General features: G+C 39.7%; 1 long non-coding RNA gene and 1 other non-coding gene across 3 annotated transcripts in view; both read left to right on the top strand.

Annotated features, from left to right (window-relative positions):
* Positions 1–24,968, top strand: part of LOC145977532 (uncharacterized) — a 223,344-nt gene that overhangs the window by 13,622 nt on the left and 184,754 nt on the right. For both annotated transcript variants that reach the window (XR_014440539.1, XR_014440540.1), the window contains exon 3: positions 22,557–22,768. This is a non-coding gene — a long non-coding RNA (uncharacterized LOC145977532). The remainder of the gene's footprint in view (positions 1–22,556; positions 22,769–24,968) is intronic.
* Trnaa-ugc (transfer RNA alanine (anticodon UGC)) lies at positions 21,173–21,244 on the top strand. Its single transcript has one exon. It is a non-coding gene; the product is annotated as a tRNA-Ala (tRNA).

Raw genomic sequence — 24,968 nt, 5'->3', positions numbered from 1 at the left:
TGAATTTAACTTTTTATATTTAAAAGAATTTTTAAATATATATTTTATTATAAGAATTAATTTAATTTGGACACCCGATAGCACAGTCTTTTCCATAACTGCCTGTGCAAGTTACATGTTTACTTTGAATTTTATTTTGATTGCTCCGAATCTTTTAAAACTGTTTTCGCCCAACAATTAACATTACACCGATTGTTCATCAATAAACATAAATTTCCTCTTAGAAATGTTACTCATTTGATTTTTACCTGTTTCATTATTTTGAAAAAAATAATGTTTTCATTCACACATTTCATTCTTTTCTTTTTTTATACAAAATTGAATCGTAAGACACTACTCATTTTTTACATCTTTTACAATTTTTTAATTTTCTTATAATTCTTAGATTTTCCAAATTCTCTACATTTTCTACATCATATTTTTACTTATATATATTATTATTTATTTTAATCTTTTGAAAGGATATCCTTGTTGTTCGCGATTTCTACAGCTAAATTAACGAACTCGCGGTGATTGCGCGCAAGAACTGTCGTCTTGAAATGCGGAGATGATGATTATGCGATAAGATAGTTTTACTGTCCGATGATACGTGAGACAGAATTGTTTTTTTAGAACGGACGAGACAAGCTATCTACGCGCGCGCAAACGTTCCATTCCCGCTTCCGCGTTATTTATTTATCCTCTCGAGTTAATGCACGCGCGATCTCGCGTTACAACAATATTGAAGTGCATGATAAATACAGGCGTTGCAAACCGCGTGATATAAAATGGATGGGATCGTCAAGGTATTTGTGCGCTACGTGTTCCAGGATTTCTCTTTAGTAGTCGAGTTTATTTAAGGATACAACTATCTCTCCACCGTTGAAGTTAGCTTAGCTCGTTATCAATGCAGCATACACTTAGCGCGTTATTGATGGGATAACGCTACACGGTGTGAGTAAAACGCATAATTCCGCTTGTTTAGTATCATTGTGCAATATATCGTATGTCAACTTGTAGTATTTCTTTAAACAAAGTAGTTTTAGTTTCACTCTCCCTTATTCTATACATCAAAGTGCCAAGTTTAGAATTCAGTCGACAAGTTCTTTTTTTGTGAATTATATCAAATAAAGATTTTATACGCATAAACATAGAGAGGAAATGAATGTTTTAATAAGTTGAACGTCAAAAAGAGAAACACATTGACAAAAAAAATGTATTTGCACATTGCTGTATCACTGTTGTAAGAACCGATGCTACGAGCGATAAATTGAGATACGCAACGCGTCCAACAAAAAGACGCACAAAAGGTGCTCCATATTTTCCGGGCAAGATTTCTTTCTATAGTTACCTTTGTGTGCCATTCTCACCATTCCCATGCAAATGAACGATCGTGCCGCAGCACGATATGTGTTTCTACCTGCGAGAGAAAACGTTAGAGAAACCGCGCGGACGATCCACGATCGCAGTCGCGTGATCTTTAACCCGGGGAAGAAGAATCAACCCTCCCAAAAATTGGGGTAGCACGCTCGCCCGCGAATTTATTCGCTATCGAACACGGCCTAAAAAAAGAGAGGAAAAAAGAGACGAACCGAGGAAGAGGCGGAGGAGAGGAAGCGATGGAAGAGATAGAAGCTGCTTTGCATATCGACGAATTTACGAGCCGGTCAAACCCGTCGTGTCACTGTCGCCCGGAGGGAAGTTGCAACCCCCGAACGGTAGTTTATGATATCGATGAAAAGTCGCGTCTCTCTCTTTCCTTTTGCCTGTCACTCTTTTTCTCTCTCGATGTAATTTTTCTTTCCACCACACGGCCAATCAACGTCTTTTTTGCGGTTGTTCTTTGATCTCTCTTTTCCTCCCTTCCTACTTCTCATCCCTTCGTGGTCTTATATCGATGAATTTATCGCCGGTACTGCTCGGTCCATTGTAACGAAGATTGTTTACGATATTGACTCTTCCTTTTATGTTAATCCCATGTCCGAATGGTTCTGGTCGACGTGGCGCGAGTGCGCGATTTACATTCGGACGCGCACACGCCAGGACAAGGAGAATGAAACAACGTCGTGCGAACGTGTGTGTCGAGTCGTCGTGCGTATCGCTGCTTCGGGGATGGAGAAAGGGAGCTATCGACGAATTTACGAGGAAACGGACGAACCCCGAAATTCACGGTGCGCTCTGCGGCGTTATGTCATCGCTATGCTAATTGGACGCAATTAGCATAGGAAGTATCGGTAAACTAGCGCGACGCCATCGTGACGCACGATGAGCAGGGGCGAGAGTAGCGATATTTGTCGTGACACCGACCACAATTAGGTCCTGTGCGGCGGAAAGGCCCCCTTTCACCTCTTGCCACCGTTATCTCTTTCTCTTTGTCGCCTCGTGAGTAATGGTAAGCACCGAGCGATACGTTGCGTGCAAAGAGAGAAAAAAAAAGATAACGCGGTCGTGTTGGCCACACATATATTTCGCACACGTAACGTCGAGTGCCGTCTACATTGTCACCGGTAATGTACGAGCCGTAAAAAATCCACAACACCTGGTAGAACGATTTAAAAAGATCTTTCGATCGCCGCGCGTCGCATATTGCGTCAAATTATCATTTTGTTTGAGAACGCGATGTTATGTAATGTGCGAAGAAAGGATTCGGCGGTTGGAGAACCGAAAAAAAGTTAGTCACGCGATCGCAAATAACAGATGATTCTTACATGTGTACATTTTCCCGTCAAATATTTTTAGTCTCGCGTAGAGATTTTATAGGGATGATATTTTTATTGTAACGTAGATATATTTTTTTCTTTGAGACTGAGTTTATAGTTTAATCGTATGATAAAATGAGTATAAATATAAGTATAAATATTGTAAAGATCGATGTATCGAACAGGAAGTCTATCCTAAGCCGAAAGGCAAGAATTAGTGGATAATAAATAATAAATAAATAATAATATTTTTCTCTTTGTCGCACTAGTGTCGTTTTTACATTTCGCTATAATTCGCGAAAATATGTAATTAGCGTCGTTGTTATATGACGTATTCTACGCCAGATTGTTGGCTCAAAATTCTGCGGTAAATTGCTATCTCTTCGGGGCGCGATGTCTTTGTGCTGCCGCAATCAGAAACAAGATCGACGCTTGTCAGGAGAATTTGAGGGGGTCGGCGCCATTAGACGGCTCCCCCCTCATCCCCTCTCGCTATTCGCGTAATTGGCAGGGATAATTAGCATGGCAAGTGGCGCGATAGCACGTCACATTCAGTCGTGCGCGCATTCGGTGCCTCCGTCTCTCTTGTCGCGGGGGCGTATGCACGAAATCAGGCATTCGTATGTAAACTTTCGACGTTCCGCCTCGACGTCCCTCTTTCTATTCCGTCGATAGTCTCGCGCACGTTCAGCAGTGCTGACCAACTCGCGGACCACGCCAGATATGTCGAATTCGTAATAGTGATTAGCTAATGGAGATGGCGTGTACTTCCGGAAGAACTTTTAGTTTCCTCCTCCCTTGAAGTAGAATTGCTACAAATTTGAAAATAATATAAGTAGAAAGTTTTATACAGATTTTTCCTATGTGTTTTCGAGTGAATTTGAGGAAATTAAATTCGAGATGAAATTAAATTCGAATAATGACGATTAAATTTTGCGGAATTAAAATTTGATCCTTGATTATAATGCTAAGTACATATGAGATAATTACTCTTTCAGTATTTTTAACTTTCTATCTAGTATATAAAATATATAGTCGTTTATGATATTAAATTTATTTGATATTTAATTTTTTGCACATTTTGTTTTCTCTAAAATAAATTGTAAACTTTTTTTACCGCATCGATTTATTTTATTTTTCGAAAGCGCAAGTTGTATACCACTGGTATGGTAGATCGCGGTGTCCTCGATGGCGGCCGTCGAGGGACATTTCGAGTGGTTTATGGGGTATATAGATGCGCGGACCGCACGACGGGGCCAACATAGATTGCACTGTGGAGAATATAGATGGGAGAATAACTTCTCTCCCTGGGAAAAGCGACGGCAGAAGAGAGAAAGAGAGGGAGAGAGAAAGACGATGATCGGCCGCGAGGAAGAGAGAACAGGGAACCGTGATTCGACACGGTCCATTCCTGGTCTACGGGTGCGTTTAGTTAAGTCATTCGCGGGGATTATGAATCCGCCACGGGTCGTGATCCCGACGTTCGTCCTTGCCAATGTAACGACGCGGCGTCTTTTTGCCGCGATGAAAACAAAGGGCATCGGTGCATCGCGATCGTCGCGCGATGAGACGCGCCGACATGGAAGATAATCGCTAGACTTGATGAGCGATTTAAATGGCATCTCATTACAAAACTCGTCTTTAGGGTACTTACTCTCCACATACAGTTTCGCGAATAATTAAAAATCTCGAAGCAATCTTATACTTAATGAAGATTGGAAGCGTCGATGCAATGTCTCGGAAATTTATCTGGTGTGATGCAATCAGCTGCGACTTTTTTCTCGATTTTTGTGGCCTTAAAACTTAAATATCACAAAAATATTTACATACAACATACACTATTACCTTTGAAACTTGGAAAATTATTTCGACTAGTTTGATAAATTATTTTAATCAAATACAAAGCGATATAAATTTGAAATGAAAATATTATATAATTGACAAAAAGTTAATTATTAAAACTGATTATGATAATAAGTGACAATATTTTACAATAATTGTTCTGTACATCATTTGGCATGTCGCGTAATTTACGCATTTTATCACCACGTGTAAGAAATGCAGTGTAATTAACGTCGCAGGTGTGCTGTAGACAATAAACTTCTCCCTCGCGATATTTGCTTTTATGACCGCGTATTATTTTCGCGAATGTATTCCCGACTTTTTCAACGATGCCGCTTACTCGTCACGTAATTTAAGTCGAGCGCAAACGCAACGAATACATCTCCCGTTCTGACACCCTGCAAAATTAAAAATTAAAATTTCATCGTTTACAAGAGCTGCAAGTACTCTCGCAGCTTTTTTACAATATGTAACCAACGTGGTGTTGGTTACACGTCACGAGGAATTAAGGGGAAACAAAAATATTACATAAAGTGTTGCCCAAGAATATTACGAGCGAGGGAATTATATTACAAAGTATGCTAAATAAACACGCGGCTTCTCAGTTTCTCGGTTTTAAAAAATGCGTTTTAACATATACGTACATTTGTATGCAAAGATGTAATATTTAACAACATTGTTGGACGTATGAATTGCAAATTTTCATCAACTATATTTAAATTACGCACGAGCATAAGAGCGTGTCTTTAAGACAACATTATAGTTTACGCACACAACTATAAGTTTTTTTATAAATATTCCTTTTAACACTTTTGCAAATGTGATTTTTTTAGCGAAATGCAATACAACTCTTTTACGTCTAGTATCCGCAGTCGCGCTATTCGGATAGCGGCGGCTTGTAATTTTTGAAAAATGTTCAAATTGAAAAATTACAGAGTCGATAAAGCCATCTCCGAGATCAATAGTAACGGTTGTAGGTGTGATAGGCGAATGCGGCGATAGTTGAATCGCGTCGACGGACAACGGTTTTGAAAACGAAATCGGCGCCGAGCGGACTCGTCCATGAATAAGCGACAAAGTGTAACTGAAAAATGAAATCCGTGTATAAAAGCGGCTCACCGACGTGCCATATTCGCGCGCGCGAATCCTTGATGGACGCTCCGGTTACACGTGGGACACTTAACGCGGCCGGGAATAGCGGGCGTTTCACTGACGAAACGCGACGGTATGCGGCAGCATGCGCGTTACATTGACTGATTGAGTGGCATTGAATTGAATCGAGGGTGGACGACGGTGCTGGCGAGAGGGGGAAGAAGGGACTGGCAAATGCCTGCCGGTTGCAGTATTGCATCGAGCTGCGCGGGACCGAATCGCGCGTCACTCATTCTAGCGCGCGTCCCTCTTCCTTTTTTTTTTTACGCGCGCGTGTAAACGCGCACGGGAGCCCAGAACGCAATTACACCTGAGTAATAGCGCGTACAAGCGAGAGAGATAGAAAGTGTATGCGAGGAGAGCTCGTGCGGTTGCAACAGCCGGACCCTGCCCGCGCGCGCGGTCGCGATTTGCGCGTAACTCGCGTTATAGGTGCAGGGTCGCACTTTTAACACATCGGATTTACACGCGTTTCGCGTTGCCGTAGGATGAGTTGTGTAAAAACATTACCAGATATTAAACGCGCGCGAGATATTAGATTCGAGTACGAGTTCCTGACACAAGCGCGATGCGACCTTTTTCACTCTTGTCGCAAATTTCCAAAAATTGTAAACTCAGATCGTCATACATATTTACGGGATGCACTTCCAAGAGAAGGAGAAAAATATCAGTTAAAATGTAGAGCCGGGTTATATTAGTTTCGAGCTTTAAATATTTAAAAACAGCAAAGAAAAATAATATTTTTCTAATACATTTAAAATATTTTATCAATCTTTAGAATGCATCTCATTAATATCCCATGTGTTGTTGCGCCAAAATTATATATACGTCATTTATTATCATGTTATCATCTCATGATTAAATTATTATTATGATTTAGTCTTTCTTTTTTTATTAACGAAATGCAAAATATATAAGATGATTAAAAATAATATAATTATATATCATATATTGCAATATTTATATATTACTAAGCAAGATAGATACTAAGACGTATCTATATGAGAGACATTAACGCATTACGATTTATATAGTATATCACCTTTAAGAGTCCATCGCCCGCGCTATGCATATATCGACAACGATAATGAGAGAAACAGAGAACGAGGTAGATAGAGAGAGCTAGAAAGACAGAGAGAAGTGCGTCCCTGGATATGCACATACCGTTGACGGGCGCGAGGGCGAGCCTCCGCACAGTGGGAGCCTTCCAATCCATCTGTAAACTGTCCACTTTGATGGCACGACAATCGCACCCCGTTGTAACGAAGCATCGCGGCCGGCATTGTCTCGTTTGCGAGGAAATTGTAGTACCTGACCGGTTGAATTTATTCCGGCTCGGGTCGGTCCGCTTTCGCCGGGGCGCTACCGAAAATAAAGATCACTCGGCGTTGATTGCACCATCGCGAAGTAATCGAGGCTCGCGCCGAACGGCGACCACCCCTTCTCTCTCATCGCGCCCCGAGTATCCCGCCCCGTCCATTTTTCTCCTAGTTTTCCATTTACTTTCCCGTCTCCCGGCAGGACGGTTTGGTTTCGTCGATCGACCGCGATAAGCCACGCGAAAATAAAATACCCGTCGTCTACCAGTCGATTCGCGCAAATAACGCTCTCGTCCACGATTCGCGAATAAATCCCGGCGCATTGTTATCGATATTTCCGGCAATTAGGACGATTTGAAAACACAGTCGAAACCTAGGCCGACCAATACCAATAGAATCGGCCCCGTTATTTCGTTGCGCGCGGATTGTCGGTACTCTCGGCGGGACTCATTTAATTAAAGAGAGAATTAATGCGAGTCAGCTTTTCAGATGAAAAGCGGAAATAAACGATTCGTCGTTGATTGTGCGAATATCGGCGGCCCGATAATTGCGTTGAATTTTTAATGAACAGGAAAATATATCATTTACCGATTATTCTGTCGCCGAGTGTCTCTCTCAATTTTAATGAAATCCGGAATATAACTAATGTCGGGCCGGCCGTCAATTTTGTATCTCGGGACACAAAGAGATTATGCAGGTGCATCGCTATAATGTGACAGACAGCGGCGGAAACGTTGCGAAATCGATAAATCAGGATGATCGATATGGGCGATCAGACTCGGATAGGATTACGCGAAGGGGGACGCGATTTGTTCGGCAAATTATAGCGGCAATCACCGACTCTGTCCCGTTTAATCGAGTCGTTATGCCTTCCTATATAACGTTGAAAACTAATAAAATCGGAGCCATTTGCCCCAGAGAGTTTTATATACAATATATATAAAATCAAAGGAGAAAAAACGCGATAAAATGCTTCAGAAGATATACGTGATGAATAAAAATATTTTTGTTTTAATTGTTACGTTCTATCTTGATAGTAGAGATTTAAATGGGCGCAAGTAGAGGCCAGTGATAACGTGGACAGAAGGGGAAAAATCGTTTGAAACGTTTTAATGCATTTTTAGTAGCGAAACAGATATTGATAGAGATTGACATTTATTGCCTTTTTTATAGCATTAGGTATAAATACCACAATACTGTGATTATCCAGAGCGTATTTAATGCTCCGTTAGTAAAACGTGGGGCTCTCTTATTTAAGTTTTGAACGTATATATACTCGTAAAAATAAATATCCTGATTTCGAATAAGATTGAAACTTTGAAATCGCGAATTATTATTTTCCCTTGAGCAGAGTACGATGTGTTAAGAATTTACACAAAGCAAAGCGATGAAGGGTAGCAATACAGTCTATAATACAATCTATAGGTGTTTTTTTTATGACGAGAGAAGAATATGAATTAATACATTAAGGTGCAATGTCGAGTCGTGATGATGAGAGAGAGAGAAAGAGCAAGTGAAGGAGACTTTTTGTAACTGGAGCAACAAGTGTTCGTATTCTTCTTATTTTTGCGTCGCGCGTGTATAAGAATGCTTACGTATAGCTCGGTTGCTGCGGAGGCTAGTTGAAATTTAGTGGGCAGTAAAACTTTCGGCGTATATCTCGCAAAGTGGCGGCATCCATCTTGGAAATGGCCCGTACGGCGTTCTGTCGCGGCAGGGAAATGCAAATTGTCGAATATTTATATGCGACGGTCCACGAGAATGATTTGCATGGCGCGGCAACGCGGGGCCCCCCTTTCTCGGCCGTTTCTACTTCTTTCGGCTCTTGAATGCAAAGTGGAGGCCAATCAGATCGGATATATCCTCTCGCTATATTCTTCTTTATTATACATGGCTATATCGTCTCGCTTGAGAAACTCGCGAGAGTGGAAACGCGCGATATTGTACCATGAGATCTTTATTCGTATCATCCGGAGAAAGCCTCGGCAGCATCTGCACTTTTATAGAGAATTCTCATTTTATTCCGAATTCTCATTCTGCTCTTCCGGATTGATTCGCATACTAAATTTTCCTACAATTATCCTCTTCAATAATCTTAATTAAATTACTATATTTTTGCGTGAAAAATAATTAAATAATTCGAACGGATTGGAGCAAAACTGGGATATAATAAATAAATAAATTTATATTTAGATAATTGTGAATATGAATGATCAATTAACTCTATGAATTCCTACATTATGAATTATATTGTGCATTTTTCTATTTATAGCACGATTTTACGGAGAAAATCTTATGCTGTTGTAAATTTGGATATTTCAGTCGCGTCTGGTATCTCGTAAAGTATTTCGTAAACAACGCGTAGATACGCGTAGATCCGAACGTTGCGCTTCACGGACGTAAAAGGCAACGATACCGCCCACAGATTTATTCTCACGAGTTCTGACGCCCGGCGTCTTATCGAGTCGGTGCGATTCCGCGGTAGACAGTCTGGCGTCGATCTCGTAGCGTCGGTCGACGCCGTTTCCTGCGTCTGCTTGCACTTTTGCGCGCGAACTATCGTGAGAATCGCGAAGAGAACGCTCTCCTGGCAATGCATAAAAAATATAATAAAGTACCGCACGCGTCTGGCAGACGGACGAGATAGCGCTGCGCGAATATAACGCAACAGTTGCGAGATGTTCCACGCAAAATCCCCTCTCGATTTTCGCACCCGCGCGCACGCACGCGATGTCGCATTATGCAACACGCCGCCGCGGCTTTTCCATTTTCCGCGGCGCTTATTTCCGCCGCAATATCGCGTATGCACACGCGCCTCTCATGTATTATGCGCGCGCGACAGATGTAACAGTCACGATATCACGCGGCAGATGTAACAGTCTGTCGCTCCGCGGGTCGAGACTCGTATGTTTTCAATGACGTTGCTGGTGGTCTCTTCTTCGCTCGATTTGCCCTGAAATCTAATCTAATTTAAGATGCAATCGTACTAGAATAAAATGATATGAAAATCATTCTCTTGATACGAGCTGAGAAGATAAACGAGGTTTAGATTTCGATTATCGATGTCATCCTACATTATTTTAATTGTGATATATTCGAAATTAATTAGGGAATCAGATTTTAATATCATATATACACATAATATAATGTCTCAAAGCTTAATTAAGCTTACGTTTCATGAGACGCGATGTATATGGCTATACTAAATCCAGCAAAGTAAACCAATTTAGAGCTAAGAAGATAGACCATACTATCTCATAGTAGAGTCAAAGCTTAAAGCGAACTTCATAGATATTTGCATTGGCTCACGAGATGACGTGCATCGGCTGGCACAAACATGTTTGCATTTGCAATCGTACCGTATGTCGCGCTATGCAGCTAGGTATACATACACATAGGCACATACATATATAAACGTATGTATACGCGAAATACACACGTACGTACGTGGCATATATAGTATGCCGGACATTATAGAGATGGCACAATATACATGTATGGTATAGCTATATACAATATAACTACAGGGTGTGTCAGTGTTTAAGTGATGCAGCTGAATATCTCTTAAAGTAAAAGAGATTGGGAAAAATGTTTCAGACAATAGTTGTATGGTTTCGAGAGGGACATAAGACGGTGCCATTAGTTTGATCTTGAAGAGTCAGCTGAAGGTCACGTGAAAGTCACCTCCAACTTTTCAAATGGAACACCCTATATGCTTTTACATATTCTTGTAGCTCATCTCGAGAGCTTTCCAAAACACTATAATTAAGTTAGTTTTCATTAAGTACTTTCCGAGTTATGAAGCTTGAAATCATTTCTTAATTTTACATAAACTGTAAAATATTTTGTAAAATATTCATTTTTCGATTATCTTACCTTAATACTTTTATGTACACAATAATGAGAGGAATCAATTGGTGTAAAGAAAACACATAATTGTTTCGAAAAAAAAAAATGTAATTTGCAATTAATTCCCCTCCAATTGATTCCTCTCATTATTTTGTACATAAAAGTATTAAGGCAAGATAATCGAAAAATGAATATTTTACAAGATATTTTACAGTTTATGTAAAATTAAGAAATTATTTCAAGCCTCATAACTCGGAAAGTATTTAATGAAAACTAACTTAATTATAGTGTTTTGGAAAGCTCTCGAAATGAGCTATAAGGATATGCAAAAGCATATAGGGTGTCCCATTTAAAAAGTTGGAGGTGACCTTCACGTGACCTTCAGCTGACTCTTCAAGATCAAGATGGCACCGTCTTATGTCCTCCTCGAAACCATACAACTATTGTCTGAAACATTTTTCCCAATCTCTTTTACTTTAAGAGATATTCAGCTGCATCATTTAAAATGACACACCCTGTATATGTCCGTAGATATATAGTTATATATATATGTATAAATATGTATGTCACTATATATATGTATGTATATATATATATATATATATATATATATATATATATATATATATATATATGTATATAACTAAATATATAAATACATATACATGTGTGCAGCTATGCATGTATGTATGTCGCACGTATGGAGCTTCTGTACGTGTTCGTACACTGTATATGCATAACGATTATATGCCTATTAGAGGAGTACAGAGGGGCGTATACATATATACAATACGAACACATAGGCGGAGGAAGGAAGAGGAGCAAGATCGTGGGGGACGGCACCATTACTGGTATTGATGAGCAACCGGCCAGAGGAATTGGTTCAGCACGTGTGATCGATCTGGCTAATCTCCCTTTGCGGACAGCCAGATGCTAATCTTCGATCGATATCAGAGATAGGATGCGAAATTGCGTTAGCGGTCGCAAAAGCTTGCGAGAAACTATTACTGCCGAAATGCATCCGGCGACAGGCGATTGAGCCTCGGATTCATAGTTGATGAGGTATCGATCCACCTAAGGTTGCTCGTCTCGCATCGCAAGGACTCGACGCACCGCTTTGGGAATCGCGCACGGTGCGTATTGTTCGGGAAGCAATTCAAGTTCCCAGGAGATGAATCCGACATTGCAGAGGCAGCTCCCGTTACATACCGATTGTTACATTACTCCGAGTCACTTACGAAAATGCCGAAACAAGAGAGTCTTCTCCGAGAGCGTGATAGCGTGCAACCGGTCGATTTAAGCTTATCAATGTAAGATAGGAATTTGATAAGAATTTTCAAAAATTATACATGTTTAATTAAGATATTATTTATATTTGCATAATACGTTTAACAATATCTTACATTGGACTAACGAAGCGTGTATTTTCATACGTGTAGCAAGCGTGATTGCAATTTGCAAGGACTTTACATACTTATCGCACGTTATCCCACATAACGGCTAATTTGTGAAACCTTAATGACGCATCTGGCGCACGCAAGAAGGCATGTGCGATTACTTTAATAAAGTGTAGATATTCTCAGCAGCGCGGCTATCGTTACGAGTTATGATCTAACGAGCAAACATCGCAGCTAACGTAGCTCGCAATTCAGAAGCTTACCCTCGACGTGTCGCAGGACACCACCCGGTGGCACAGGGCACAGAGTGAAGGTCACGAGTGCGTGTAATGCGCAATTATCGTATCGCGATAATGTCAGCTTGGCCGACAGAAGGCGAACGGAACGCGAAACGGACTTCTTGTTAATATTCTCCCGATGCTCGCTCGTCACTTCCGCCGTCGAGACGCGCTCATTAGCCTTGCGATCGTCCACGTGCTGATCCCTGCCCGCGACTTCTCACCTGCTGACCACACGCGTATTTATCGGGGTCGCGACGGTTGCGTAAAGGATCGTGTTCACGCTGGGTGCACTGCACTCAGGAGCGACGAAAGCTTTTTTGCAAAAGGAGAAAATGAGAAGAAAATAAAATTTTTAGACCGGCCTCCGCTTAAAATCTAAACAAAATATATATAATAATTATATTATATAATTTTATTAAATAATTAATATAATAATTATATAATAATTAAAACTATATAATAATAGTAAACCAAATATATATAATAATTAGAAAATATCAAGAATATTTACATTTCTGACCGTGGAAATATTGCTAGAATAAAAATTGATAAGATCAATGTAAACAAATGTTTCTTCTAATCTAAGTTTTATCCACAAACTTGATTACATACATCAGCATTGATAATTAAGACTTTCTGTCATCGATAACCTGAATTTTATTTCCCTCGATATATTTCCACGTCAGGATTCACAGTTGGTTGTCTGATAAATAAAAGTCCCCGGTTCTTCGTTAGCTTCAGGTCTCGAGGAACAACGATCCGCTCCTGACGACGTCCCCGGCATCTTCACGCGCCGGAACGAACGAGGCACTTTGCTGAATTAAAGCGCGAACAGCACGCGATTCGCGACCCCGCGAATGCGTGTACGTGCGTACGCACGCGACACGGCAGACCGTAGCCGCTAGGTAGGTAGATAGGTGAAAGATATGCTGCATGCACGGCGAGCTCGCCTGCCGAGAGATTCGCCGTGGCTATCTGCTCCGCTCGTCACGTCGAATTAACGCCAACATTCTTTATCTCCTAATCGGAGGCCGCGGCAGGGTCGTGGTTATTAAGCATTATGCAGTCGTTTATGAAAATGATGCATCGAGGTGCATAATAGGGTGAATCTGTCGGTTTAGAATCGGCAAATTTGCGTTTTCCCTTTTCAAAGTAGCTTATTAGATCATAGCATTTTGCTATCGAATATTCAGAAAGTATTCTACCGCAGACATTAAAATTTTGATTATGACAATAATGAATGAATGTGCAAATAATTGCGTTAAACATGTAACACTTTGTGTGCTCGGAGTCAACGGAATTTAAATTCAAGCTCTCGATGAGTGAAAATACGAGTTTGCTATAACTGATATTACGTGTATGTTATCTAACTCTTTTCAATACGATCGATTTATGTAAATCGCGCCACGAGGGTCAACATTATTACAACCCAAATGCATTGTTTGCTGCTTGATGCATGCGAATACATATTCGTGTATGAGTACTTGTGTATATTATATAAAGTATCTACGGGGCAATTTATCGATAACAAAGCGCGCTCCGCTCATTAGAAATTCATATATACGGCATATATACGTATCTTTACTGTATCATCGATCGTCGCTTTTATTGTCGGCTAATGCGATGTGTAATTGAGAAGCCCCGCGCGTGTAAAGGGAAGGCCGCGCGGGACAAAGCCGTGAAATGCGAGATTTACTTTATTGCACGCAGGTGATGTAATTCACAAGCTACTGTTGCGAATTAATAGCGATCGTTGCACCGGTGTCCCGATGAAAATAAATAATCGAACGTGCTTATATTTCCAAAGTATACTGATTATCATAATTTTCTCTTTAAGTACTAGTCGTAATATTCGATGAGCTACGATCTTTTTCTATCTCTCTCTTTCGAATAATATTTTTTTATTTCCTCTTAATACATCTATTATCTCGTCGTGCGATAGTTGGATATTATCTAGTATTATCTGTTGTACATATTATTAAATATTTGAAGAAGCTAATATCGAGATTCGTATATTCTATCTTTTTTTAGAATCTTCAAAAATTCGTGAAGAGAGATTGATTTCGTTAAAATTGACGATGATATTTTTTTAGGCGCAGAGTGCCGTTAAAATTTCGATAGTCGATAGGGATACACACTTTGTAACGATAGGGGATGCATGCAATCATGCTTATACGAAGAGTGAAATGCAATTTCGACCATTGCGGGGCGTTTTAGTCAAATTTCCAGCGAATCGGGCGACTCCGGCAATCTCGTCACATCGATTAAAATATTTTCATTGAAGCGCTCGCGCACGCAGTTGGTCGGCGGATAACGAGTGATTCGAATCAGAGCTGATTGTAAATTGAGCGCGAAACCGTCGTTGATTGATTTAAAATCAGATCATCGCGACTTCGTTCGTCGGTCACTCGGCTGCATCCATCGTCCGTGTGTGCATCGTCGAGGAGAAAAACGAGAGGAAGGGATACGAAACGGGAGGAAGGGGGAGGCGAAAGTGCACCCTCGGAGGGTCGAACGATGCAACAGAGGGTCGGTTATACGTAGTACCAACATGAATGCTCGCGTGGCTCCCTAAAATGAATTACGCGGACGTGGATCTGTTGCCAGGCAACATTATACACGCACACATACGCACTTTGTCTCTTTCTCTCTCCTTCTCTCTCACTTTTTCTCTCTCCGTTGTACCCGAATGCATTTGCTGCAGGCCACGGTTTTTGTTTGTATTAGGAAATCACCCTGTCAAACGCGCATCTCTTTTGGATGCGCGGTTGTCGGAGAACTCGCAAATTTCGAGATACGCGTGGGAGATGCATGATCGATGCGCAAATTTTGGGGCACGTTCTCGGAAAGCCGCATGTATGAAGCGCAAATTTTGGAATGCGTTTGGAGCCATATGATCGATGTGCAGATCGAACGCTCGTGTACCAAAGGGACGCAAAGATTTCCCTGGAGATAATGATGTAATTAACGAGTCAATAGTAAACATCCATAAATCTATCAAATTTCGTAAAACAGCTGATACATTGATAATGTCTATACTCGTTCTAATGCGTATGAAATATCTTCATATCTTTGTCGATAGAGTAAAATTTTATTTTGAAATGTTCTATTTATTATATCGATCTTTCTCGTGTTGTCATTATATGTTATATCGATTGTATATTTTTGTAATTTGCATGAATACGAAACGAGTTTTCTTTTGTTTATTTTCGGGTACGTTCCCACAATATGCGCCGTCGTCACCGCCTCCCTACCAGTTTCACGGTTGTAACTACGATTTGCTATCTTTCTTTCTCTCTTTCGCGTGCGCGGCCTTTAAAGTTTCAACCCTAAAAGTGTTTTACGCTTGGCATCACCCATTGATCAAATTTAAAACTGATGCATGCCCGGGCACCCGTTCGCGTGACATCGCTTTGACACCCGGATGTACTGATTTTACAAGCAGGCACACGGCGGAAACGGATTCTGGGAATGAAATTTAGGGTTGAAAAAAGGACAGATCGGCAGGAAGAGGGTGAGAGAGAGCGAATGCGAGAGTAAAAGCCGCACGAGGGGCGAAAGGGTACGTGAGAGTGCTCTCGTGTGCATTCAACGTAGTTATCCGCCCACGTAGCATCGTTACTGACAAGCGTAGCGAATTATCTACTTTCGTGCGATAGGCTATGCGCCGAATCTAGGATTCTCTAATGCAAGAAGCTTGTTGCTCTTACAGCAGGCAATGTATTTTCGTCATAGTGCACTATGTGTGTAGTTAGTTATTATTATATAAATATTGAACATGTCTTTATAATTCATTTTTGAAAGGGAAATTTAACTCATTATTTAATTTGAAGATTTTTCGAAAATTAAGACACTCCATATAATATAACCTCTCTTAAAATTAACTGTGTGCACAATACAACATTTATCACATGCAAAATATATAGCTAATTATTATTATTATGTAAATTATTATTTTTTTTTTAAGATAAAGAGAAAATAATTATTTTTTGATGCTGAATATGATTCTAGCTTTGAAATTGCCTATCACAATTTTGAGCAATGTTTGGAAATAATTATTCTCTTTTTCATAACTTTCATTTTTTTCTTTTGAATTTTTTTACTGAATTGTGTAATTGAAATCAGTAAGAGTCGAAACTATGCACACAATTGAAATTTCAAGAATTAAATTTTTGAAAAGTATTCAAAAAATTTGAAAAATAGTACGGACTAATCTATATTTTTTAATCGCTCCTAATTATTACTTTATCAATCAGTTATTGAATTCAAAAAATATGAAATTAAAAATATTTAAAGCTTGTTTTTAATTCTAATTTATAAAAATTAGAGTATCGTTGCTAGACTACTTGAAAATCAACGTTAGATCAATAATGCTCCTGTGCGATTCGCACGCGTTTTTATGCGTGCAACAGTGTCAACGAATGATTATTCACGCCCGAACCATTCTACTTCGCTAGATTAGCCGGCGGCATATTGACAAACGGATTAACGTCAAGTTGACTTAGCGTCACCGATAAGGAACCGATAACCGATATGTAATTGCGACGAAATGGCCGGCGAGAAGACGAAGGGCGATCTTTTATCTTCGGCCGTCGTGGGGTGCGCGCGGGTTCTCGCGGTTTATATCGACTCTCGACGCGTCTCGAATCGTAAAAAGTGAGAACGGCGTTTTGCATACGGCACGACGAATCGCGAAATTGGATGTGTCACGACTTTATGCGCGTCGTCCAGACGACGATCCTTATCCCTTGGTCCGCGGTCGTTACTGAATTTTACTCGCCGCCTTTGCTACGTACACGTTTCACATAGAACTTCGCTTTCGCATCTTTGTGACGATCAGCGATGCATTCGCGCCTTTCGACAGGCGTGACGATCAAACGCGAGATACAGGCTACTTTGAATATTGCAAGACGAGAAAAACGTTGAAGGTAAAAGATAAAATTGTACCAAGGGTTTCGAATTTGCTATTTTTATATATGTATTTTTATATACTATTTTTATATAAGTATTTTTATATAATTATTATATACTATTTTTATATACGTATTTTAAATACGATATAGTGAAATTTTAATACATTCAGAAAATTCTATGGTATTTTAATACATTAAAATTATTCGTAATAATAGATTATTAGCCATTCAGAAAATATTTTAAATAGATTAAAAAAGAAACAAAAATAAGTAGGATCTAAAATTTGTACAAAAAGAATATTAAATATATAAGATATGAGGAGAGTTTGAGAAATAATATTTTTATTTATAGAAATTAAAATTACTGTAATAGATTGTCAATTGCATCATAGCAATAACTTGTGAGTTGTTTTATAGGCGTAAGATAAACGTTTCCTTATACGAGAATTCATATTTGCTAACAAAATTTGATCGTTCTCGCTTTGATCAAGTATAAAGCTACGAAATTCGAAGAATGCTCCGGGGTCTTATCCGACTTGACCGAAAGTCATCCGCGTTTTATCTCCCGAATGTAAAGAAGCGCTCGGTCGGAGAGACGCAGAGTGCGCCGGACCGTATTTACAGAGAACTTTTCTGGAAGAGTCACACAAAGGGTCTTCCCGGTAGGCCACTGCGGGTTACTTTCGTGTAAACAGCAATCTCTTCTCCGGGCTAAGTTAGCGGGAGGGAGGCGGGTGGAACGTTATCGCGGGATTATTTCTTTCATTCATCTCTCCGCGACTTAAGGATTTTAAGAATAAAATATGCAGGCTGTGTGTCTTTAGAGGGGGCCCCGTTCTTCAGAGCTCACGGCCGTTTTCTGGTAATTACGTCGGTTAATTGCACAGGACGGCCTCGTTCGCGCCGCTTGTTACTTGTCGAGTATCCTGGATTCCGCTGCTGCTGCTGAGAGGTATTAAAAGAATGTTTACGGGTACCGGGGGATATTCTCTCCGAGTGTTAAAGTATAATAAGACGTATGCCTGTAGGCGTCTCTCTCTCTTAGGCTTCGAGGATTAACATCGCTAATTGTTAGTCTCAAAGGATGCGAGAGCCTCTAGGAAGCCGACGGTCCATTTCGGGGGCACTCTCCTGGAAAATTAAGGATTAGCAGTTCGTTCCGGAGAGAAAGAGAGAGAATGGAGTTCGAAGGCGTTATTACTTCATACCCACGTGACGGGCTTAATGCGCTGTTGTAAAATATGCCTTCTTAGAAGTCCCGCGTGCACAAAGGGTTTAGCCTTTAAGAGGCATAGTGAAATATTGGCGATGTAAGGATCTCAAAAGAGTGATCCGGTGTTTTGAAATTCAAAGGAAGAATTTCGTTCGCGCTTGATTTTGAACATTAGCTTTTGACATGTTACGCGATCAGGTTGTAATAATAAGCTGATTTATTTATTTAAAAAATTATTCATGTAGATGTAAAATGGATGAGGGCTCGCGTTATCTATTTGCTGCGATAAATGCTGGGAATGTCGTTATGTTATGTCTATGAGATTTTTTTTTGTAGAACAGTCTGATTATCGACGGGAACATTAAAGTCTGGATTCATTGTATTTTTAAGATTACGCGCCCGGAATATTGTTTTAAAACATCGCGCTATCATTCTCATGTTACTGTTTGCCTTTGGATTTACGGAGAGGGAGAGAGATTCTCGGATTTATACGATAAGAATACTCGTTCTTATTCATCTGCCTCCAAAATATCACGTTACTGCGGTGTCAAGTTACGGTTTATCAAGTTTTCAAACGCACAAAAATATTTAAAAGCTAGTATCAAATTGCAAGTTACTAAGTTATCGTAAAATATTGACCTGTACGCTGCAAATAGGGAAAGAAAATTAAACCTTGACATATAGGATCGTAACTCAATAAGAGATGTGCGTAATGTGATACTTATATGAAAATAGCAATGAACGTGTGTTCTTGCCGTTTGCATATATTTGCAATTATTTCTGTTTTTTTTTTACCAAAAATTTAACAATATATTATAATGATCTGTCTTTAATATCTGATATACTTATGTACAGATATATTTTTGTGACATGTATAATAATTTTTAAGAAAGTAATTTGTAAAGTATATAAGAATTTATTACAGATATCTATAAATTACTATCTTTATGTATACCTCACGAAAAGGATACTTTTATTTAAAAATTGTATATTTTCGTATGCACACGAATTAATGATATGACAATTGTCGAGTATATAATGTAACATAATGTAAGTTACGACGTGTATAAAACTTGCTCAGGACGTAGTCTCGAGTTACCAACTGGTTTCACAACATGACTAAAGTAATTAAGAATATATCAGCACGTAATGAATCGTAATATGCCGCATGAATCGATAGCCGACAAGTGTAAAATAATTTCGTCGCTCTCACTCTATTAAGTATATTCATACTGTCTCATATATCAAACGATGTGTCATACGTTGCAACGACTCGAACAATAGTGCTCTCAAGTATATACACGATTCTCCATCAGTTAGGTTATTGAACTTTCAAACTGCAATAATATTTCCATCACCAGAATTTATGCATTTTATTACACATATGTCACGATGTTCCAAAAAAATTTAAGGCGTTTTTACAGAGGGTCTAAAATAAATTTTAAGGTATTTTTACAGAAGATTTAAAAGATAAACTAGTTTAATTATCTCTATAATAGAAAAATAAAGAAAGGTAATGCAAGTGTTGGTGCTAATTTGAGGATTAATCAGAATCAAACATGAATTAAATGATACTGAATGAATTAAAATGAGATAAAAATATGATGGATATTGCATGCATAAATTAATTATGATTTATTTTATTAATTGTAGACTATTATCTTATATTATTTATTTTGCCAAAATTCCTTAAAATCATTTTCATAGACATATAATATTCTTTGTATGATATTTTTAATACATAATTAATACATTCTGCTTCTCTTGCAATTAAATAATCGTATTTACATAATCGATTCAATCGAGAAGTATTTTCTTTTTATAGATTATTTCCTCCTTTTAAATGATACGTCAGACATGTAATTATTCAATATCGCGTCTTGTTGATTTGCGAGGTTTATGAATACGAATTAAACAGGACAGGCAATGTCTCGTGTGCGCGACGAGACATTTTATCGCGAGTCGGGAATCGCCGAATGGAACGGAAGAGACGAGAATGCGAGACAGAGTGCGAGTAGACAACACGCGCTAAGGAAAAAGTGCGCGTCGCGCATGAACGATAGATCTTCATTAGAATGCGACGATGCATAAGTCACGCGACGGGGGGTACGACTTTTAGCCACCCTCGTAATTCTCGAGCACGTATGCACTCCCCCCTACGAGTACAGGATAATGACTGCGCGATCGGTACGGATAACTTCTTCGCCATCACGTGCCACACGATCTGATCGTTTGTTATGTAATGCAAAATATTCTTAAATTACTATTATTTGTGATATTAATTGATGGATTAAATATTTCTTCTTAATTGAAAATATGTATTATAATAAAATAAGGATAAGTGCAAGGATATAATAAATATGTTGATTTGAAGACAGATATTTAGTAATTGGATATTTCGTACTTTAGTAATAAAACATTTACTAAATAGCGTTTTTAAAAAATATGATTATATAAAGATTTATATAAAATAGAAGTTTAATTTGTATGAGGCTTATCTTTATTAAATACGGTGATGTACATAAGTCGGGGATGTAGCTCAGTGGTAGAGCGTTCGCTTTGCATGTGAAAGGTCCCGGGTTCGATCCCCGGCATCTCCAATCTTTTGCTTGCTTTCATTTTTTTATATTTTTTATGTAATAAATAAATAGTAAATTTAATTTTTATACTTATTTATTATACTACATCCCTGATTTTTTATTTATTATGTTTTTCATTTATATTTTAGTATGAGTTGAGCACAGTAATATAAATTATATTTATATATAACATTTATATTTTCTTTCTTTCCATATTTTTATATCGAATATACATAATATAAGAATAACATATGCACACCCACAGTATCTGTTGTTTTTATTTAAAATATGTAAACTGATTCGCACAAGAAAGTTATGAGGTATACAATATATTAAGAGTAATATAAACCGTGTAAAAAGATAGAGAATCCGAGACACTTCTCTTCGATATTCTCATCGCTGGTCAATCGAACCGCTTTTTTTTAAGAAACCTTACAACTGAAGTCCGTCATACCTACCTATCGTCCGGCTGTTTTACGTTTCGCGAAGCCGGAAAATCGTCAAGTTTGCGGAGCGTTTGTTAAGGTTTCGGCCGTTTAATTTCCCCACAATCAGTCGTCCACGACTGATTGTGAGATTTTTTTTTTACCACGTATGCGGAGCGCGCGCCTTGAGTAAATTGAAAGTGCGTTTCTATGTTTTCCACCTAAAAAAAGAGAAAAAAGAAAAACATGTGGCAAATAGGAAACGTTAAAAATATCGCGGTATATATATTACAGCGGGATTAATATACCGTAAGACGGACGCAAATGAATAAAGCGCGAGATTTCGAGCAGGAAAAAGGGCGGCATTTATTTTCTCGAATATCTACGCGAGAAGCTAAATGCCGCGAGCGGAGGATTTAATAACCCGAGCCGGGCTCGGTACCGCGATGAAAAGCCTTTTGTCTCGCGAGAGTACCTTCGAAAACGAGGCAAACTAGCGAGCGCGCGGAAGAGGAGAAAGAGAGTGGCCGAAATATCGAGGCCGTGGATCACAAAACGGGTAACTAAAAAAAAAAGAAAAGAAGGAGCATAAAGAGAGGGTGAGTTCGGTCGTTGATCGAGCGTGCGTAACTCGCCCCGAAGGGCTCGTGACAGGCCTTCCTCGCCGCGTCCGAGCCGAGGTGAGGGAGATGCATTACGGAAAAAAAAAGAGGGAAGAATGATCGTGGAGTCGCGTTGACTGCAGCGGAATAACGCGGTTTCGAGATCGCGGTCGCGTTCATAATCCACTCATGCCGGAAACTGCATTCGGGATTTTGCATGCCGTCATCGCCCGTAGCACTCGTCGCAAGCGCAAGCTATGCACTTCTGGCTGTGCGACGTGTTTAACGCTGATGCATTTATTGCAGATGCACCGTGGGTGGGAACACCGTTGGCGTCGTCGGCATTCGTTGTAGTCGTGAGGTGGTGACTGGGAAGCAAGGGGTTGACCGGTCGAGGAGGGACGCGAGGGGAGATGGCATCCATTCCTACGGCATTACGTCATACATCGATTTTGTCGGGGATTCCCACAGAGTCAACTCGCCATGGGAAGCTCGTTGCATCATTATCGTTGTTACAGGTATGTATACCTTGCAGCTGTGTATTACATGGTTGTCGTATGCGTAAAATATACATAAGAAAGACGTTTGTTTGCGATCTGGTTTTTATATTTCATCATGATTTTTACACATAATATAATTAGTAACTTATGGAATTAATAATGAATATTATATCTGTTTAATATGAAAATATTAAACCGCAAAAATATAGATCGCGCTTGCTTGCAATGTCACAAGTTTTTTTGCCTTAGGTTTTATCTACTTTGTTACTTGTCAATCCATTATTCATTATTGAATCGTGCTATCTGATAATTGATTACTCGTCAAATTGAAAAAATCGTAAATACTAAAAAGTTTGTTTTCTATTTACAACGATGTATGTAAAACAAGGATAAAGAGATAATTAAAAACTAACAATGTTACATGCGCGCGACACTTTTTCATGCTGCTAACGCTTGTTGTTTTACACACGCTTCACATAATATCGGCCCGATGGAAGTACCGTAAATGAGAATGATTTGATTGGATTTAACTTCCGGGGCGGACAATCAAAAAAGCAATTTCAACGCGCGTCATTGACGGGGTCGAAATTCGCGCGACGACAGGCGAATTAAAAAAAAAAAAAGAAGCAATCGGAACGTGTGGCGCGCCCCGATTCGACGGGGGTAATTGCCGTCGCGTGCCTAAAAATGAGACTGCCACGATTGATTAATCATCGCAATCTCGCGCGAGAGAACAGTGAAAGGACGCCGCCATTAACGGCAAATGACGAAAACTCCGTCACCGGGAGTATTCCGGCTGTGTTCGGGAAAAAACATTATTTTCTCTTTCTTTCTCTTCTTTTCCTTCTTTCTCTTCGTCTCTCCTTCCGTCTCTCCAGAGCGTGTAGAAGGAGAAGAGATACCGTGCACGAAAGGGATGAGTAATTTAATTGAAATTCCCCTCTGTGAAATTGTGGAAAAATCGAGTCATGCGATCGCCGGGACCTGCGCGAAAATGGAATTACAGGAGAAAACGAGATTTGTCCGATGATGCAGGTGAACACCAGTTTCATGGGAGACGAACGGAGATCGGGAGGTGGCGCAGAGAGGAAGTATCCGTGGGTGGGTGGGACACATGGGGTTAGCTTGTAGCCCCCATCCCCCATGTCGACGGTTGTGCGCGGACAAATTTTTCGGTTTTGAATTTCCGCGCAAATTGGCCTCGCAAAAATTACCCTCAATTACCGCGTCGCAAGAGCTACCTCGAAAGCTCTCTACAGCTATGGCCCCGAGCTCGCGACTCTACTGGAAAATATCCTATTTCGCGAGAGTACTCGGGGAAAAGGGGAACGGGGGAGGGGACGCGCGTGTATCGTACACAAATTACTCGCAAAAATCGATCGATAATCCGGTCCGGTTATCGAGTATACGGTTTCCTGTTCGACGCCGCATCGCGTATCGCGCGGAAATCAGGTGAGAATGAATCTCGAAATACGAGAGAGCTTTAGATTCCGCGGATAGTTTAATTCCCAAATGAAATTGTTTTTAATTAAACTATATGTTTTTTTAATCTACGTGCGACGCCGAGTTGATTTGTCAGAATAACTGGAAATTGAAAATTCCATTGACATTTTCATATTTAAAACTAGCCATACTGTGGCAATTAGAAATCTAATGTGCACGTTACATTTAAATATGTATATAATACATCCATTTTGTGCATTAAATTCGTCGGTGTGTGAAACGTGTTTACTCTCGGCAAATAATTTTTCAGACAAAATTCGTTTTATTTTTTCCGAATGATACGTTGAACACTTTTATTAATCTTTCGCTACAAAACGCGGCGTTGATTATCATGATATATCTACATCCGTGATATAGCGCGCGCAAATATTTCTTGGCAAATGAAACTCGTTGTTAGATATACAGAAAGCTTTCGCGAAACGCGTGCATAGTCATAGCCACGTTTTTAATTAAACTTCCGTCCACGGTGAAACGCTGCAATGCGGCGGCGGGTTGCAACGTTCGTTAACCGTAGTGCATAAACTTCGACGGTTGCGCCGAAAACTTGGGGTATATTTCCGCGCATGCCGCGAGGAATTATTCATCGCGGTGATATTTCGCGAGATTCCCCATTAAAAATGTATCGCCGAGCGAGAGGAGGCGCATATTTTAGTATGCGCACTTTAATTATCGGGGCTTCGCCAAAAGCAGCGAACGGTGTAAACAGAAGCGATGT

This window comes from Camponotus vicinus, unplaced genomic scaffold (assembly GCF_025532165.1).
Source record: "Camponotus vicinus isolate PSW18456_S1 unplaced genomic scaffold, iyCamVici1.0 SCAF_9, whole genome shotgun sequence".
In the NCBI taxonomy this organism is placed as follows: Eukaryota; Metazoa; Arthropoda; class Insecta; order Hymenoptera; family Formicidae; genus Camponotus; species Camponotus vicinus.
The sequence above is the reverse complement of the archived record's forward strand: the minus strand, read 5'-3'. Positions and strand labels throughout refer to the sequence as shown.